Source organism: Cinclus cinclus, chromosome 16, assembly GCF_963662255.1.
Source record: "Cinclus cinclus chromosome 16, bCinCin1.1, whole genome shotgun sequence".
Taxonomy (NCBI): Eukaryota; Metazoa; Chordata; class Aves; order Passeriformes; family Cinclidae; genus Cinclus; species Cinclus cinclus.
The window spans coordinates 11,766,171-11,780,430 of record NC_085061.1 but is presented as its reverse complement, the minus strand read 5'-3'; the positions used below and the strand labels follow the sequence as shown (position 1 = coordinate 11,780,430).

The window sequence follows — 14,260 nt, the reverse complement described above, 5'->3', positions numbered from 1 at the left end:
GCTGCCTCGCTTATCCTGGGTTTGACAGCCTGAACGTGTATTTTTTTTCCTCCTTCCGCTGCTTTCTGCCCTGGCGAGCCGGTGTTCCTCTGCAGCAGATCACAGGCGATGTAATTTGAAGCTGCCTGGGCTGACCCAAAATGGAGCAAGCTCCGGTAGCAGCTCACCAGGGGATGGAGATGGATTTGTTGGTGGTTCATGCATTGGCCTGGGCTGGCATCGCTACCAGGAAAAGATTTCTTTTTTTAAGGCGTGCAGGTATTGCTGTGAAGTTTCCCCGTGCCTGCCCAGATCTGCTCTCGTTCTGTTCTCCATCCGTGGCTGCTGCGTGGGTATTTAAGTGCCATGACAAAGCAAATCATGTGTGAAGGAGGCTTTTGGTGGAGGAGGGCTTTTTATCCCTGTCCTCGTGCTAGAAACACCACTCAAAGATAAACCAAAGGTATTTATTTTAGAAAAATAGCCCTGCAAAGCAGAGACAGGGAACTTCTTTGTGTTGCTTGTGGGGGCACCGTGTGTGTAGAGGGTCTCGAGTTGTGAGCCCAGGTACCTCGGCTGCTCCTGCGTGTGCCGGGAGAGAGGTTTTATTCCTAAATCCTCTGTTCTGCCCTGTCCTGCCAGGCTCCCTGTGCCACCGCCGTGTCCCACCGCCGTCTCCAGCAGAGGCAGCAGGAGCAGACGGTCCAGGGCAGCTCCTGCACACGGTGCCACCTCCCCGGGGGACTCTTTGCCTTCGTGTCCCCTGGTGTGGAGCAGCCCAAGGACGTGGGAAACGGGGACGGGAGGTGACGTGTGCATGGCTGGGATGTGCCAGGTGGCTCTGGGCTGTGCGGCTCAGCCCAGCAGTGCCCGGTGCCGGTGTGGGGATGGTGCCAGAGCTCCAGAGGGGCCTCACTGAGCCTGGAAAACACTCTCAGACCTCGGCCTGGGGACTGGCTGTGGGCTGTTGAGGTCACCCCAAAGCTCAGGAGGGTTTCCCCGGATGTTTTGTGCCACTGGATAGCGTCTTGTCTGTGTGGATCCATCTGGGAAGGGCTCCCTGTTCCATCCTGCTGAGCACAGCTAATGCTGCCTGTGCTGCCATAAATGATGCTTTGAAAACCCATCTCTTTTCAGCAAGAGGCTGGTGCACGTAGCTCCTGGCATGCAGGACAGCTGGGTGCTGGTACAGCACCTTGAGGAGGTTGGTGTGGCAGTGCCTGAGCCAGCAGGTACTGGGCAGTCCAGGGGACTGGTAAAGGAGGAAAGGTGATAAAGGGTGATACCTGTGGGTGCAAGAGGACTTGGTGTGAGTCTGCAGCTTAGAATAGACAGGGCATGCTGAGGAAGGACAAGAAGGGGTTGGTGATTGGGTCTGTAAACTCCTGGCAGATCTTGGAATCACAGAATGTCCTGGGTGGGAAGGGACCCACAGGGATCATCCAGTCCAGCCCCTGTCCCTACACAGACACCCCAACAATCCCACCCTGTGCATCCCTGGCAGCGCTGTCCAAACACTCCTGGAGCTCTGGCAGCCTCGGGGCCGTGCCCATTCCCTGGGGAGCCTGGACAGTGCCAGCACCCTCTGGGGAAGAACCTTCCCCTGATCTACAGCTTGACCCCCCCCGATGTGTGGAGTAATAAAGGGAGGAGTTCTGGGGAAGTTCCTTGGCCTATTTTGTGTGAAGCAGCTGGAACTTTTGGAAAACTGAGATCCAGCTCAGGTGGAAGTTAAAGGGGAGGAACATCCCCAGTGGGTAAAAGTGTTAAGGTGACTAAATGAGACCCTCAAGGTGTAAATCAAGACTGTGACACAACCAGAACTGGGCTGCTGTGAGAGAGGGGTTTGATGGCTGGTTAGATAATCACAAAGGGCAGTTAATGAGGAACAAATTCTAGCCCTCTTGCTGGTGGTACCTGCTTCCTTTTTTCCTTCCCTCCTGCCTGCTGCACACAGGGGTGGGTTCCCAGTGGAACAAATGGCTAAGTTAAAGCATGACAAGCAGCTGATTCCCGAGGCTGGAGAGGGCTGAAGAGTTAAGGACAGCCTCTGTGTGTGTGTGTATCCACATGGATGAGGAGCTGGAGAGCAGCAAGTGTTGTCTTTAGCCTCAGACACCAGAGGCATTCATGGGCTGCTGAGTGAGCGCTGTCAGCTCGTTTGGCTACAACAATTATTAGCTAAATGTCACAGGGAAGGCACCGCTGGCGTTTATTCCATGAACACTGTGGGATTGTGGATTTCTGGTCGGATGAATTGGGTATTTTTCTCTCCATGGGGATAAAAAAATGGGATTGGGACAGGGTTTTGCTTAAGCAGCTTGAGGTGTTGGAAGGCTGACTGGGAGAGCACTGTGGTTGTGGTGCTGGCATGGGGAAGAGATCAAGGCAAAGATAAAGGCAGTTTGTTTTGATCTGCTGTGATAACACTTGATAGGGATTGAGGCTCTTGCCAGTACCTTCATCTTCAAAGGGGTGATGAGAGGGTGGCGCTGGGGGTGACCCTTGAGCAGGGATGGGACAGCCTTGGGATGGTCCTCCCACAGCCTCTCCCAGGAGGGTGTTTGTCCAACATGGATTGTTTTGCAGCTTGAAAGGCTCACATGGACCCCTGATACACTCCATGGATTTCCAAACAAGATGTGGGACTGAAAGGTCTTGAGGACAGCTTGACTTTCCTTGAGAACAACTTGACTTTTCATCCAAAACCCCTGGACTGCTCCCAAACCACCTGGGAGTCGGCTGCCAGTGGTGTTGTGTTTTTATTGTCTCCTTCCTCCCCCTTTCCCTTGCATTTCTCTGTGATCTGATGCTCCCTGGAGCCACTGACTGGGACAGAAGGCTGGAATAAGATTGGCTTAAATAGCGAGCAGGGAGGTGGGGGCACACTTGATGTCACTTTTATGTCACTTTGTAAAGCAGGAGTGGTTGTGTCTTGCATTTCTGGAGGTTGCACAGAACCTAAGGCCATTGTGCAATTGCTTTTGGTTTAAATTTTTATTTCAAAATTTATTTTTACGTGTCTTGCTTGCTGTATCCTTGCATTGTGGCTGTCTGGCTGAGGTGACAGAGCCCAAAGCTTTTCTCCCTAGATTTATTTCCAGCAGGCTCAGAGTAGAATGGATTGTTTGTAAGGCTGAAGACAAGCATCCTGCTGGCACCTTGGGTTGTTTTGCCTTTTTTGTTTTGATCTAACAGACAATTGGAGAAGGAAAAACCTCTTGCACCATATGATCTCACTGCCTTGGCTCAATTAAGAGAAATCCCAGAGTTTGTCTAACTCACTTCCAAAGGCTCCTGTTCGGAGGGAACTTCAGCGTTTTTGGTTTTTTTTTCTGTTGATGATCAGTTTGAGCTTCATTTCAGTGTGATTTGTTTTGCTTTGTTTAACATTTCCATCCCTCAATACCTGTCCTGCCACCACATCAGCTCATCCTCAGCTGAGCTCTCCATATTCAGCTTTTAACTTTCCCTCTGGGGATGTTTTCTGAAGGTTTTTATCAGGTTTGTTGTACTTTTCCCAGCACTTTCTCAGCCTCTTGGAGTGGGGTGCCCAGCCTGAGCTGAGAGCTGCAGAGCAAATCCCATTTTGGGGCTGGCAGGGATTACTCCAGACAGCAGCTGCAAAGAATCCTGGAACTGGCTTTTATTTTTGAATAAAACAATCTGAAAATCTGGCAGTTAGTTTCTGTAATGAAGTCTGGATAGTGTCAAACTGCAGCTTTTTAGTGGTTACCCCCCTGTGGTGGTGCCAGGCTGGTTTTTCCTGCTCCCCTCTGGTGGATCCCTTGGGGAGTGTGTACCTGGATCCAGGATCCTCCTCCTTCCATCTCCCTTGGCAATGCTGACATTGCATCTTAATTTGGATGTTCTCCCTGTTCCCCTTGGTTTTCTCCCACTTCCTTGTGCAATCCAGTGATTTTTGTCATGAGGAAACCCTTTCTTTTTTCCCATTTTCTGATGGTTTTTACCCAGTCTAAACAGAAGAAATACTGGTTTTGTGAAGAGATTTCTAAAATTATCTATCATGGTTTCACAGGCGAGTGAGGCTTAAATTGCCTCCAACTGTGTTGCTGCTGCTATACCTTCCAGAGGCTTTAATTGCTGTTTAACTTCATAGAATATCCTGCCTTGGAAGGACCATCAAGTCCAGCTCCTGGAATTTGGCTCCTGCTGCGGAGAGAGGCTGGGATGGCAGTGGGGGATGCTCTGGGTGTGTAGGAGGTGCCCGTGGACACCCCCGTGTGTTTTGGAACACCATGAAATCTGAAATATTTTGCTTGCTTTGACCAAGGGCCCTGGTATTTTTTTCCCCCGAAGAAAACCATGGCAGGGAATTTGTGGGTTTTGGGAGATTGGGTGGGAGCCCTTTCCTCGCCTCCTCCCTCCTCTCCTCCCTCTTCAAAGGGCTTTCACCACCATCAATAAATAACAGGTCTGTGTGCTCCAGGATCTCCAAGACAGGAGTTTTTCTTTCTCCCTCAGAGAGGAAAACGCTTCCAAGCCAACATATTTTGTGTAATTTTGGGCGAGGTGGTGGCTGGTTTGCAAATTCCATTTTTCAGCTCACTTGATTTACTTATAAATATCCCAGAAGACTCCAAGGAAGAGACGATTTCTGTGCTCCTGGGTTTTTTTAGCTGCTCCTGCTCGGGTTGGTTTGGCTTTAAGCTCCTGGGAGGCCTCCTGGGAATGGTGGGGAGGGCTGGGAGCAGATCAGACCCAGGCAGAGCTCTCTGGTGATGTGTTTGTGGCTGGGATCAGATGGATGGATGGCTTATCCCAGTGGGATGGAGCCTGGTAGGACTGTGAATGCTCAAAGGCAGGGTTTGTCTGCATGGGCTGGGAGGAGGGTGCTGGTGGTAATTTTATCCCAGCTACCAGTTTATTAAATCAACCTTTTTATTCTGCCTTGCTCCTGCAGGTTGAGAGTGCAGTGAATGTGGAGTGGGATGTGCATATTTTGGGAGAGAGGCCCTGGACAAGGACTTGGAGGGACAGGACACAGGGAATGGCTTCCCACTGCCAGAGGGCAGGGATGGATGGGATATTGGGAAGGAATTGTTCCCTGGGAGGGTGGGCAGGCCCTGACACAGGGTACCCAGAGAAGCTGTGGCTGCCCCTGGATCCCTGGAAGTGTCCAAGGTTAGATGGGAGCACCCTGGGGTAGTGGAAGGTGTCCCTGGACATGGCAGGAGGGTGGAACTGGATGGGATTTAGGGTCCCTTCTAACCCAGACCAGTCTGGGATTCTGTGATTTGTTTTGGTCAAGGTTAGTTGTGTTCCTCTGGAATTTGGGTCCATTTTGCAAATACAGAAATACTGGTTACCCAAAGGAAGGAAGAAGCATCAGTCCCACCTCTGCAGAGCTGGCACATGCTGTGGGTAAGGGAGCAAACCTGGGATGTCCAGGGTGTGGCTGCAGCACCAGTGAAGAGCCCAGCTGGTGCTGGGTGGGCACTGCCCCAAGCTGGGACAGGGTCCCCACCCGCAGAAAAGGAGCCATCTGAGGGTTTTCAGTGTTGGGGTAGGAAGACCTTAAGTCCATCCCATCCCACCCCTACCATGGGCAGGGACACCTTCCACTATCCCAGGCTGCTCCAAGCCCTGTCCAGTCAGGCCTTGGACATTTCCAGGGATCCAGGGGCAGCCACAGCTTCTCTGGGCACCCTGTGCCAGGGCCTCCCCACCCTCACAGAGAAGAATCTCTCCATAATATCCAGTGTAATCTCTTTTCATACCCATTCCCCCTTGTCCTGTCATTGTCTGCCTGTGTAAAAGTCTTTCTCCTTCTCTTTTTATAAACCCTTTTGAAATATTGAGAGAAGAGAGGTGGATTCACAAGAAGCTTCCTCTCAGGGGCAGGGTATTTCCTAAGGCTGTGATTGATTAAAATTGGCTTGGGATCATCATAATTAACTGATTGGAGTATGATAGTGCACCACAACACAGGGCTAATTTTAAGCTGCTCTTGCCTGCAGAGCCATCTCCCAAAGCATTCCCAAGCTGCTGATACCATTATGTAACTCAGCCCAGACAGTAATTGATAATCATTACACTTGCCCACAGAATTCCTCCCCACTTTATTCCTGTTTGACTTTCGTTTGCTGCTCATTGTCAGAGGAATGATCTGCTTGGAACCCAGGGGCTTTTAATTTTTAATTCCTGGGTTTGGAATTTTGCAAAACAAATTACTTCCATTTAGGCTCAGCCTGCTTGGGCAGGGAGAGTGGCTTCTGCTGGGCCACCCTCAGTGTCCCCTCTGCCGTGGGACCAACATTTTTCCAGCTCTTGGGAGCTGCTGGCAGTGAGCCATGGCTTGCTTCTCCCTCTTCCTTATGCCTGGCTCCATTTTTTTCATAATTCCTGGATGGGTTCCTGGCCTGGCACCCCAGGCAGGTCCCTGCTAAGCCCAGGGAGAGCAGTGCTGGCCTTTCCCTCTCTGTGGTTGTGAAAATTCAGGCACCCATGGAAAATGGAGGTGCAAAGCTGCCAGACTGGTTCTGCTGGGCTGAGGATCAGGGGAGTGTTGGGGTTGGAAAGGAGCTCTGGTATCATTGAATCCAACTGTTCCAACATTGCCAAGGCCACTACCAAAATGTGTCCCCAAGTGCCACATCCACATGGTTTTTGAGCACTTGCAGGGATGGGGATTCCACCACTGCCCTGCACAGCTGTGCCAGTGCCTGACTTCCCTTCCCTTCCCTTCCCTTCCCTTCCCTTCCCTTCCCTTCCCTTCCCTTCCCTTCCCTTCCCTTCCCTTCCCTTCCCTTCCCTTCCCTTCCCTTCCCTTCCCTTCCCTTCCCTTCCCTTCCCTTCCCTTCCCTTCCCTTCCCTTCCCTTCCCTTCCCTTCCCTTCCCTTCCCTTCCCTTCCCTTCCCTTCCCTTCCCTTCCCTTCCCTTCCCTTCCCTTCCCTTCCCTTCCCTTCCCTTCCCTTCCCTTCCCTTCCCTTCCCTTCCCTTCCCTTCCCTTCCCTTCCCTTCCCTTCCCATAAAGTTTTCCCAATATCCAGCCTAAACCTCCCCTGGCACAGCTCAAGGCTGTTTTCTCTCCTCTGGGAGCAGATCCCAAATCCCCCCTGGCTGTCCCCTCCTGTCAGGGAGTTGTGCAGAGTCAGAAGGTTCCTCCTTTTCTCCAGGCTGAGCCCCTTTCCCAGCTCCCTCAGCCTCTCCTGGTGCTCCAGCCCCTTCCCCAGCTCTGTTCCCTTCCCTGGACGTGCTCCAGCCCCTCCAGGTTTGTTTTGTCACAAGGGGCCCAGCCCTGGCCCTGGGGGTTCCTCAGCAGGTGCTGATCCCAGGCCCTGCTCCCATTGTCCCTGTGGACACAGAGAGGCAATCTGGCCTTAGGGAGTTGTCCATTTTGTACCTGCAGTGGCTCTCCCACTTGCCAAAACCATTCCCAGCTCCTCTCAGAGTGCAGTCCTTGCTCTCGGTGTGCACTGAGCTGCCTGGAGCTGCTCCTGATGAGTTTTTTTGGGCCATCTGCAGTGCAGTTGTTGGCTGATCCAGCCCAATCTGCAGGGCAGTTGTGCTTCTCTGATTGTCCCGTGTCAGGCAGAGCCCCTAAAAGCTCCTCTCTGCTTTCATTTTCCACTTTCAAATCTTTCCACCTCCAGTCCCCTTCCCACATGTGGTTTGGTGCTGAGGGCTGATGCTTTAGGTTCAGGCTTGAGGGCTCCCAGCAGAGGCAGGACTTCAACCAGCCACAGTGGGAGAAACATCAGGGATTTCCTCAGGCTGCTCTCAGAATCACTGGTTGTTCAGATCTTTGTGTGTCTGTGCTTTGATCTTCCAATATTTGGGTGGGAAGGGACCTTAAAGCCCATCAGAGCCACCCTTGCCATGTCCAGGGACACCTTCCACTGTCCCAGGCTTCTCCAAGCCCCAGTGTCCAACCTGGCCTTGGACCCTGCCAAGGATCCAGGGACAGCCACAGCTTCTCTGGGCACCCTGTGCCGGGGCCTGCCCACCCTCCCAGGGAACAATTCCTTCCCAATATCCCATCCATCCCTGCCCTCTGGCAGTGGGAAGCCATTCCCTGTGTCCTGTCCCTCCATCCCTTGTCCCCAGTCCCTCTCCAGCTCTCCTTTAGTCCCTGGCAGGGGCTCTGAGGTGTCCCTGGAGCCTTCTCTTCTCCAGGTGAGCACCCCCAGCTCTCCCAGCCTGGCTCCAGAGGAGAGGGACTCCAGCTCTTGCAGCATCTCCATGGGCTTCTCTGGAATGATTCCAGCTCCATGTCCTTATGTTGGAGACCCTTGTTGAGTTTTGTAGCAGGAAAATACCTCCAGGCTGAAAGAGAGCTCTGTATTACCAAGGGAGTCATAGTTCCTATCAGTGGTACCTGGCATCAACCTTATTCTGGGATTCCAAAACTTGCAAACCCAAGATACAGCCCTGAAGATGCCATGGAGCAGTGGAAATGCCAGCCTGGGCTTTCTGCATGGCTCAGAGCTCTGCAGAAATGGTCTCTTCACCCCAAATTTTGGGTTATGAGACTTCCCCTTCCCTGTAATGCTTTTGCTGGAGTTGGTGTGGGATAGAATAAGTTATTAATTAGTTATTAATTAAGGTTGTTGGGGGAGAGAAGAGGAGGGGACATGCCCAAAGAGAGCCATGGGGACATTTCCTCCCAAAGTGACACTAGTGCCAAGCTGGAATGCTTGTTGTTGGCTCCATGGGGGAGAGCAGCTGGAACAGCCCAAATCCCTGTGAGTGCTGGTGGAGCCTTCCCTGGCACACAGCTGTCCTGCTTTGGGGGCTGGACTGGGCTTTTCCTCAAGGGAAGTGGAGATGAGAGCCTCAGTGGGTCAGGGATGGGGCTCCACCACTGCTGGCACAAAGTGATGGTTGGTCCAGGTACTTTATTCCTGATTTTGGTCAGGGTTTTTCCTCTTTCTAGGTAGAAAACTGCTCTTAAAGACAGGGAATTGTGAAGACTGTTGTGGAAAGAGGTTCTAGGCTGATGGAAGCATTCAGGTCCTTCCAGTGTGACAGCAAATCCCCTTTTCCTAGGAATGCCAGTGACTAAACTGCCTTTGCTCCCTGTTAGCACACTGTGATCCTGTAGAAGCTGAAGCACACAGGGACAGTGGTATTGGATGAGAATTTGTGTGCTGGATGAAATTACATTAATTCCTGAGTTCCTTTGTGTGTCCTGGTGTGTCCCAGCTCCGCACGGCATGGGCTCTGAGGATGTCCTGTGGAGCTGTCAGTGTCCCAAGGCTGGGTACAGCTTTGTTCCCAGGCTGAATTTCCCTCTGTTTGACAACGTGTGAGCAGCCCCAGAGCATCCAGATTTATTTATTTTTTATAACACATTGTAGTTTTGAGGAGGAAAGAGCTCCTGTTCCCTCTGTGTCATGTCCCATGGTGAAATGCCAGTGGTGTTGGGTTGTGTTGGAATCACTGCTGCTGCTGGAAGGGCTTTTCAGCCTGCAGGCTGCTCCTGCTTCCTCCTTTGCCCTGAGGAGGAGGAGGAGGAAGAAAGCCAGAGGAAGAGGACCTGGAGCTGGGAGCTGCGTCGTCTGGCAAGGCCCAGTGCAGCCAACTGTGGAAAATCCATTTGCCAGAGTCCAGTAGGAAGCTGGGCTCCAGCAAAATGTGCAGGAAGTCAAAGGAGCCCAAACCAACATTTTTTAGGGAGAAGAAGCTGTTGGGGGCAGGAAGCAAAGGACTGCTGTGGATACAGGGCATGGAGCTGGGCTGGGATCCACGTGGCTGCTCCTCAGTCCCACATTCCCAAACAAATACAGCAAGAAATGAGGGGTTGTGCCTGGGGAAGGTGGATCTGTACTGGAAGTCTCCTAATGGGGAAATAACATTCCATCCTACCTTCACTTTAGAAGCTGATCAGACCACTGAGGTTTTCACCACTGCCTTTGGCTGCAGGAGGATGGAGAGGCAGCTGTTGCCTCCCTTTTGCCTGGCCACATTCCTTATTTTTTCCGGGGGAGTGGCTGTTCTTCACCCTGCTCACTGTGTGTGTGTGAGGAGTTTACAGCTGGGGAAAAAACAAAATTTGGATATCCTTGTGGAATTTTTCCCCTGTGCTTGCTAAATGGATGCAGCAACCAGCTAATCCTCTCCTGGCTGCTTGGAACTCTGGGACTACTGTCCTGGCAGGAGCGTGGCAGGGAGGATGCAAAGAGCAGAGAAAAAGTTTGTGGAACCTTCCCTGATAGGTCTACAGGGAATTTTGGAAGCTTTGGTTTTGAACAGGGGAGTGCTGGAGGTCTTGGTGTGGAATAGGAGCATTCTGGAGACCTTGGTTTGAAACAGGAGGGTTCTTGGTGTGCACCAGGGAATTCTCTTGTACTCTGAGCTGCACCTCCAGGCTGTGTGGAGCATCCATCCCATCGTGGCAGGGTGGGGTGGCTGAGGTGTGGTGGGTGAAGGAGCTGCTGGTGGCACAGGCAGGGCTGACAGCCCTGAGCACAGAGCTGGGTCCCCTGTGCAGGGCAGGGACCAGGCTGCCAACCTGGCAGATACCTGCAGAGCCACGGAGCAGATCCCAGGCCTCTTGCTGCTCCCCTGCTTGGAGGAGGTGCTGAGGAGCATTGGTGTTGCCATGGGATTCTTTGGCTGCTGTGGTGATGCCTTCATGCCCAGTGCTTACAATCCCTGAGGTCCTGGGCTCCCCAAACTCTGAATGGCATCTCAGCCTCTTCTCCCTTGCTCCAGGAATCTACCTCTGAACCTTTGATTCCTTCTGGGCTCTTTTTCCCCTCTCTGGCATGTCTTCTCTGTGTCTTCACACAATCAGCCCTTTCTGGAGCTTCCTGAAGGGGTGCCAAAAGGAAGGGAATAACTTGAAGCAGCTCTAAAAAAGAAATAAGCTTTTATGCTTCTGGTCCCTCGTTCAGGCTTGTTTGTGTCACAGGAAGCTCAGTTTTGCCAGGGTGGCAGGCAAGGTGTGGCTGGGCCGGGCAGGTTCCTTCTCTTCTGTTCAGCTGCTCGTGTTTGCCACCCCCTTGGACTTCACCTGTGCTTCCCCAGAGGCTCCTTGTGCCCACCAGATTCCCAGCATTTACAAGCTGAGAGGTGCAGCTCTCTGCCCCCAGCATCAGAAGCTGGAGCTGCTGGGAATGAGTGGGAGATACTGCAAGGGTTGGAGCCCCTCTGCTCTGGAGCCAGGCTGGCAGAGCTGGGGGTGCTCACCTGGAGAAGAGAAGGCTCCAGGGACACTTCAGAGCCCCTGCCAGGGCCTAAAGGAGAGCTGGAGAGGGACTGGGGACAAGGGATGGAGGGACAGGACACAGGGAATGGCTTCCCACTGCCAGAGGGCAGGGATGGATGGGATATTGGGAAGGAATTGTTCCCTGGGAGGGTGGCCAGGCCCTGGCACAGGGTGCCCGGAGAAGCTGTGGCTGCCCCTGGATCCCTGGGAAGTGTCCAAGGCCAGGTTGGATGTGGCTTGGAGCAGCCTGGGATCGTGGAAGGTGTCCCTGGACATGGCAAGGGTGGCACTGGATGGTTTTAAGGTCCTTCCAAGCCAAACCATTCTGGGATTATATGACTGTAATCCTGTTGTATGGGTTATAGCCTGCACGATGTGCTTTGGGGAGGGTGAGTGTGCCAAACCAGTGAGAGGATTTAATCTGGGATGTGCCATGGAGGTTTTGCACTGCTTTCCAACCTGGAGGGGAGCACAGGGAAGCAAACACCACAATCCTGGATTTCTAAACCTGGATAGCCTCTGTACAGAGGTTTGCTGCCGGGCACTTTGCAGGGAGCCACACCAGGCAAAACATTCAGCATCTTAAAATGCCTAATCCTTGGTATGTGACCTCCTGGTGTGTTTTTACTGTGTTGCTTTTTTTTTTTTTTTTTTTTTTTTTTTTTTTTTGGTTGTTGTTGTTCAGATCAGCTCCAAACCCTGGGAGGCTCTGTGTCCCTGTTCTGCATGACACAACCCAGGTGGCCCGGTGGTGGCACTTGGCTCTTTCCCCCAGGGTAGCTCCATCCTCCACCGAGCTGTGTGTTTTATCTAAGCAGTAACCAGGCACTAAACCTTTTTTCTTGATTTAACGCAGCTTCCTGCCACTGAGCTGTGTTTGGAAGGGTGAGAACAGGTTTCCCTTGTCATCAGCAGAACAAAAGCTAGAAACAAAAGCTTGGAGGGTGGAGGAAGAGCCCTCTTCAAGTTCATTAAACAAATAAATGTTTAGAGCCGAGCATGAGCATCGTGGCTGCTGAAGCCTTCGGAAACCTGGAACACTTGAGACAAACAATTAAATTTGGATTAAAACCATCTCAGCGTAACTTATGTTCCTGTTAATGTTTCCAAACCATCCTTGAAGTTGTTTGTTTAAATATGTTTTTCTGCTTCAGTGGCAATAATTGAGGGATAATTTGGAAATGTCACACTTGGCATTTGAGAACATACTTAAATACCACAAATTGAGGCTCCTGAAGCCCTGGTGAGCACAGGGCTGTTCTTGCCTCCAGCTATCCTTGGAGCTGGTGGGGTTAGTCCAAAAAGGTCCTATACAGACCAGAGGAATTTCCACCAGCATATAAAATACCCCAGAATTCCGGATGTGAGTGATGCAGGTGGTGATCTCCTGCAGCTCACCTCCACACTCTGCACCAGTGTCCTGGCTGGATCTGTTTGTCCTGGTTTCTTGTGGATGTGGGCAGGAAGGATGTGGGTCCTCAGGCTTTTTTGGCTGCCAGCTCTTTAAGACATACTCTGTTTTGTTTTTTTTTCTGCTTCCTGGTGAATTTTGAGTGTTTGAAGGAAAGTCGTTTCCTCTGCAGGCTCCCGATGTGTGGAGGGGATCTGGTCCTCAGCATCAGCTTTAGGCTGGTTCTTGGCTCATAGTTGGCTTGGGCGTTTCTTCCTTCCCCTTCCAAAAGGGGAAAATGGGAGTTTGGTGGGGAGGGAATTCTCTCCTGTCCATTCTGTATTTGCATCTCTGCACTCTGGTATTTCCTGCAGGAACCCAGTGACCCCTGGAGAGGCTTTGGGACAAGCCTGGGAGAGAAACTGCCCCAAGGAGGTGATGTACAGCAAAAGCTGTGGCAGGCTGAGAAGCTTTTCTCTTGGATTAATGGGAAAAGGAGGATTTGTTCAGAAAGTGGGTGTATTAAATGGCAAGGATCTGGTCTTCCCGGGAAGAGGATCTGTCTTCACCCTGGGAATTCGTTCACTTTGTTCCTTCTCTCTATTGGTTTGTGGGTGATCTCTCTCCCATTTCTCTGGTTTTAATACTTGCAGGCTTATCCTTACAACAGTTATTCCTCTTTATTAGTTCTAAGTACAGGAGGTTTATTCCCCTTCTGCCTTAAATAGTAGCTTTGATTGTTTCTTCTGTGGCAGGAAAAGATGAGAACAAACCAGGCTGAGGCTTCCTTTGTTTCCTTCTCAGGAAGGTGTCTGGATCCTTGCTTTCAAGTCCCAGGCTGGTACCAGGGGCCCTGCGGTGCTGGAGCCTCAGGATGAAGGGATGGGAGGGATGAGCTGATCTCTGGGCAAGATTAGGGAGGGATGTTGCAGAAAACATCTTCACCAGGGTTGCTTATGGTGGAGCTTTAAATAGAGACCTGAGCAGGCAGGATCTGCCTGCTGAGCTTCTCCTGGAGCTTTGGGAAAGGCTGGGACAGCAAAATCCTGGCAGCAGCCCTGGGTCAGCGCTGCCACTTGTGAAATAAGTGATGCAGTTCTTGCACTGCTTACTCACAATTGGCCAGGGTTGCTCCCTGTAATGAGATCCACCCTTCGGGGGTGTTTTAAAGGTTACTTAATTAGGTGTAATTGCAGCAGAATAGAAACCTGCTTTGAGGTTCTGAGTGCTTTGTGGAGTGCCAGCTCCTTCAGCAAGTTAAGGAGTCAGATGCTATAAACAGGGCTGGAGCCAGAGTCATCCTGAGTTATCATCCTCCCCCTCGGCCTGGCTGTTTATGGTGATGGAGTCACAGAAGTGAAGTGCTGGGCAGGGTGTTTCTGGCTTTGGGAATGGTGCAGCTGTGCTTCCCGTCCCTGCAGCAGCATGAAGCTGTGCTCGCATTGTCGGGCTGGGAATGCTCTCTCAGCACCCAGCACAGGGGCATGGATGTGCTCTTACCCCAGACAAATGCTGCATTAGCAGGGATCAGTTCATTTCAGCTGATGCCACTGCAGCCCGTGGATTTAGGGAGTGTGGGATCTAAAAGGAGCTGTATGGGGACAGCTGTGTCTTTGGCACAGCCCCTTTGGTTTGGCTGCAGGAGCTTCGACACTTCCAGCACGTTTCCCAAAGGTGCAAAAAGGATACTCGGACTTCTGTCATCAGCATTTTAA

The 14,260-nt window shown here is 51.8% G+C and overlaps 1 protein-coding gene across 2 annotated transcripts in view; it reads left to right on the top strand.

The window, feature by feature from the left end:
- RAB11FIP3 (RAB11 family interacting protein 3) overlaps positions 1-14,260 on the top strand; it is a 72,836-nt gene that overhangs the window by 868 nt on the left and 57,708 nt on the right. The window lies entirely within an intron of this gene.